The sequence below is a fragment of the Bombina bombina genome, chromosome 1 (assembly GCF_027579735.1).
Source record: "Bombina bombina isolate aBomBom1 chromosome 1, aBomBom1.pri, whole genome shotgun sequence".
In the NCBI taxonomy this organism is placed as follows: Eukaryota; Metazoa; Chordata; class Amphibia; order Anura; family Bombinatoridae; genus Bombina; species Bombina bombina.
The window spans coordinates 114,471,280-114,477,279 of NC_069499.1; positions in this window are offsets into that span (position 1 = coordinate 114,471,280).

Here is a 6,000-nt window from a genome sequence, read left to right on the forward strand (position 1 = left end):
CATATCTAGATATGCTCAGTAGCTGCTTATTGGTTGCTGCTCATAGAGCCCTCGTGTGATTGGCTCACACATGTGCATTGCTATTTCTTCAACAAGGGATATCTAAAGAATTTAGCAAATTAGATAATAGAAGTAAATTGGAAAGTTGTTTAAAATTACATGCCCTGTCTGAATCATGAAAGTTTAATTTTGACTAGACTGTCCCTTTAAGAACTCTGCTCCTTAACTTGTCCGCAGACAGCAATCATCCCGATCAGATATGATTGTGATAATTCATACCTCCTGCTAGTGGCCAATTGGCCGCAAATGTGCAGGGGGGCGGCATTGCACAAGCATTTCATGAGAAATGCTTGTGCAATGATAAATGGACCCCTTTGTAAGCTATTTTTTTATGTTTCATCTAAACAATGGCTTTTGAAAAAAATGTATCAGGTTTTTTTTTTTTTTTTTTTTAAACTTATGTTCCTGTTCTAAATATATACAGTATATATAGAATGATTGATAAGTGACTATTTATATCATTATGTTATTTATTTCAAGGTGTAATCATATAACACTATAATTACCTTAGTAATGAATAAAATGTCAAAATCTCAAGATAGATGTAGCTTATAAAACATTTCTTGTATAATACCATTAAAAGGTGTTAGATCCATAACCGGATCAGGAAAAAAAATGAATCATAAGTAACAAATGTCTTTATTTTTCATTTTGTGGCTGATGAAAGTTATGTCTCTTTAGACATTAGACTAATGCAGCTACAAATTTTTCTTAACAAATATTTAGTGAAACGAATATCTGATTTTCATTACCAAACAAATTCACATTTTTAGTAGACATTAATTATACATTCAATAAGTTAAAACAATCGCCTAGATTTAGAGTTCTGCGTTAGCCGTCAAAAGCAGCGTTAAGGGGTCCTAACGCTGCTTTTGGCCGCCCGCTGGTATTTAGAGTAAGCCAGGTAAAGGTGTACCGCTCACTTTCAGGCCGCGACTTTTCCATACCGCAGATCCCCTTATGCCAATTGCGTATCCTATCTTTTCAATGGGATCTTCCTAACGCCGGTATTTAGAGTCTTGGCTGAAGTAAGCGTTACACCTCTACCGACAAGACTCCTACCGCCCATGGAAAGGCTGTAGTTAAGAGCTTTATGGGCTAACGCCGGTTTATAAAGCTCAACTACAGTGCTCTAAAGTACACTAACACCCATAAACTACCTATGTACCCCTAAACCAAGGTCCCCCCACATCGCCGCCACTATAATAAATATTTTTAACCCCTAATCTGCCGACCGCACATCGCCGCCACCTACATTATCCCTATGAACCCCTAATCTGCTGCCCCTAAGATCGCCGACACCTACATAATATTTATTAACCCCTAATCTGCCCCCCCCCAACGTCGCCGCTACCTTACCTACACTTATTAATCCTATCAGCCAATCGGAATTTGAGGGACGCCATCTTGGATGACGTCTTTTAAAGGAACCTTCATTCGGCAAATAGGCGTCAGTTGAAGAGGATGGATCCGCGTCGGCTGGGAAGAAGATGGCTCAGCTCCACTCCGGATGGATGAAGATAGAAGATGCCGCTTGGATGAAGATGTCTGCCGGTCCGGATGTCCTCTTCTGCCTGGATAGGATGAAGACTTCTGCCGGTCTGGATGTCCTCTTCTGCCCGGATAGGATGAAGACTTCTGCCTGTCTGGATGTCCTCTCCTGCCCCATCGGATGTAGACTTCGGCCCGGCTGGGTGAAGACAACTCAAGGTAGGGAGATCTTCAGGGGGGTAGTGTTAGGTTTATTTAAGGGGGGTTTGGGTTAGAGTAGGGGTATGTGGGTGGTGGGTTTTAATGTTGTGGGGGGTTGTGTTTTTTTTACAGGCAAAAGAGCTGATTACTTTGGGGCATGCCCCACAAAAAGCCCATTTAAGGGCTGGTAAAAGAGCTGATTACTTTTTAATTTAGAATAGGGTAGGGACCTTTATTATTTTGGGGGGCTTTTTCATTTTATTAGGGGGCTTAGAGTAGGTGTAATTAGCCTAATATTCTTGTAATCTTTTTTTATTTTTTGTAATTTAGTGTGTTTTTTTTGTAATTTAGTTTAGTTTATTTAATTGTATGTAATTGTAGGTAATTTATTTAATTAATTTATTGATAGTGTAGTGTTAGGTTTAATTGTAACTTAGGTTAGGATTTATTTTACAGGTAATTTTGTAATTATTTTAACTAGGTAGCTATTAAATAGTAAATAACTATTTAATAGCTATTGTACCTAGTTAAAATAAATACAAAGTTGCCTGTAAAATAAATATAAATCCTAAAATGGCTACAATATAATTATTTGTTATATTGTAGCTATATTAGGGTTTATTTTACAGGTAAGTATTTAGTTTTAAATAGGAATACTTTAGTTAATAAGAGTTAATTTATTTTGTTAGATTAAAATTATATTTAATTTAGGAGGGGGTGTTAGGGTTAGGGTTGACTTAGCTTTAGGGGTTAATACATTTATCATAGTAGCGGCGAGGTCCAGTCGGCAGATTAGGGGTTAATACTTGAAGTTAGGTGGCGGCGACGTTGGAGGGGCAGATTAGGGGTTAATAAATATTATGTAGGTGTCGGCGATGTTAGGGGCAGCAGATTAGGGGTACATAGGTATAATGTAGGTAGCGGCTGTGTCCGGAGCGGCAGATTAGGGGTTAATAGTATAATGCAGGTGTCAGCAATAGCGGGGGCAGCAGATTAGGGGTTAATAAGTGTAAGGTTAGGGGTGTTTAGACTCGGGGTACATGTTAGGGTGTTAGGTGCAGACTTAGAGAGTGTTACCCCATAGGAAACAATGGGGCTGCGTTAGGAGCTGAACGCTGCTTTTTTGCAGGTGTTTTTTCAGCCCAAACTGCCCCATTGTAATTGGAATATTGGAATATTGGAATATTCTGATTGGCTGATGGAATCAGCCAATCAGAATCAAGTTCAATCCGATTGGCTGATCCAATCAGCCAATCAGATTGAGCTCGCATTCTATTGGCTGTTCCATCAGCCAATCAGAATTTTCCTACCTTAATTCCGATTGGCTGATAGAATCCTATCAGCCAATCGGAATTCGAGGGACGCCATCTTGGATGACGTCCCTTAAAGGAACCGTCATTCTTCAGTTGGACGTCGCCGGAAGAAGATGGGTCCGCGGTGGAGGTCTTCAGGATGGAGCCGGTCGTCATCAGATGAAGATAGAAGATGCCGCTTGGATCAAGATGGTTGCCGGTCCGGATCGCCTCTTCTCCCGGGATAGGATAAAGACTTTGGAGCCTCTTCTGGACTTCTTCAGCCACCGGATGATGGATCGCCAGCCCCCGCTTGGGTTGGATGAAGATTTTGGAGCCAGGATGGATCTGTGATACCTGGTGAGGTGAAGACAAGGTAGGATGATCTTCAGGGGCTTAGTGTTAGGTTTATTTAAGGGGGGTTTGGGTTAGATTAGGGGTATGTGGGTGGTGGGTTGTAATGTTGGGGGGGGTATTGTATGTTTTTTTTTACAGGCAAAAGAGCTGAATTTCTTGGGGCATGCCCCGCAAAGGGCCCTGTTCAGGGCTGGTAAGGTAAAAGAGCTTTGAACTTTAGTAATTTAGAATAGGGTAGGGCATTTTTTATTTTGGGGGTCTTTGTTATTTTATTAGGGGGCTTAGAGTAGGTGTAATTAGTTTAAAATTGTTGTAATATTTTTCTTATGTTTGTAAATATTTTTTTATTTTTTGTACTTTAGTTAGTTTATTTCATTGTAGTTATTTGTAGGAATTGTATTTAATTTATTTATTGATAGTGTATTGTTAGGTTTAATTGTAGGTAATTGTAGGTATTTTATTTAATTAATTTAATGATAGTATAGTGTTAGGTTTAATTCTAACTTAGGTTAGGATTTATTTTACAGGTAATTTTGTAATTATTTTAACTAGGTAACTATTAAATAGTTCTTAACTATTTAATAGCTATTGTACATGGTTAAAATAATTACAAAGTTGCCTGTAAAATAAATATTAATCCTAAAATAGCTACAATGTAATTATAATTTATATTGTAACTATATTAGGATTTATTTTACAGGCAAGTATTTAGCTTTAAATAGGAATAATTTATTTAATAAGAGATAATTAATTTCGTTAGATGTAAATTATATTTAACTTAGGGGGTGTTAGTGTTAGGGTTAGACTTAGCTTTAGGGGTTAATACATTTATTAGAATAGCGGTGAGCTCCAGTCGGCAGATTAGGGGTTAATAATTGAAGTTAGGTGTCGGCGATGTTAGGGAGGGCAGATTAGGGGTTAATACTATTTATTATAGGGTTAGTGAGGCGGATTAGGGGTTAATAACTTTATTATAGTAGCGCTCAGGTCCGCTCGGCAGATTAGGGGTTAATAAGTGTAGGCAGGTGGAGGCAACGTTGTGGGGGGCAGATTAGGGGTTAATAAATATAATATAGGGGTCGGCGATGTTAGGGCAGCAGATTAGGGGTACATAGGGATAATGTAGGTGGCGGCGCTTTGCGGTCGGCAGATAAGGGGTTAATTATTGTAGGTAGCTGGCGGCAACGTTGTGGGGGGCAGATTAGGGGTTAATATATATAATACAGGGGTCGGCGGTGTTAGGGGCAGCAGATTAGGGGTACATAAGTATAACGTAGGTGGCGGTCGGCAGATTAGGGGTTAAAAAAATTTAATCGAGTGGCGGCGATGTGGGGGGGCCTCGGTTTAGGGGTACATAGGTAGTTTATGGGTGTAAGTGTACTTTAGAGTACAGTAGTTAAGAGCTTTATGAACCGGCGTTAGCCCAAAAAGCTCTTAACTACTGACTTTTTTCTGCGGCTGGAGTTTTGTCGTTAGATTTCTAACGCTCACTTCAGACACGACTCTAAATACCGGAGTTAGAAAGATCCCATTGAAAAGATAGGATACGCAATTGACGTAAGGGGATCTGCGGTATGGAAAAGTCGCGGCTGAAAAGTGAGCGTTAGACCCTTTTTTGAGTGACTCCAAATACCGGAGTTAGCCTAAAACCAACGTTAGGAGCCTCTAACGCTGGTTTTCACGGCTAACGCCAAACTCCAAATCTAGCCGTAAGTCCCCTAACCTAACACCCCCTAAATTAACCCCAGTTACCTAAATTAAAAAAAAACAACTAATTTACAATTAAAATAAAAAGCTAACATTACTTAAAAATAAAAAAACTTAAGATTAAACTAATCTAAGATTACAAAAAATTAAAAAAGTCTAACATTACATAAAATAATAAACCAAATAATCAAAAATAAAAAAATCAAACCTATTCCCTATGAATATAAAAAGCCCCCCCTAAAATAAAAACACCCCCTAATATAATGATAAACTATCAATAGCCCTTAAAGGGGCTTTTTGTAGGGCATTGCCCTAAGTTAAACAGCTCTTTTACCTTTAAAAAAAACACTAAGCCCCCCCTTGTTTGTTTGTTTTTTTAGATTAGGGATTTATTGGGCACTCTCAAAACAGCTGAATGCCCTTTAAGGGCAATGCACATACAAATGCCCCTTTAGGATTTTTTAGTGTTATTTTTTTTTTATTTTGGGGGCTCCTTAGTGCAAAGTTATCAGGGAGCAGGGGGAGCACTTTAAAATTAAAATCCTGCAGCCAGTATAACTCACATTATGCTGCTTTCTGCATAGAGCATCTTACATTTGCCTATATTTTAGTATGCATTTGTTTTTCTATTGGGGTTATATGTGTTCGTATTGTTTTGAGAAAAAACTGTGAGATCTGCAGTGTGAAAATCATTATAGAATTACGCTGGGATTAGAGAGACATTTTCATATACGCCCATAGAACGCCCATGTTACACCCATGTTCAGCCCATTTTACGAAAAACAACAATTACGCTTTGCATTTTGTATAAATTCAAATTTCTGTGTGATTTTTGCACATCCAGTGTACTACAATTACAATATACACTGTGCATATTTAATTTGATTTATTC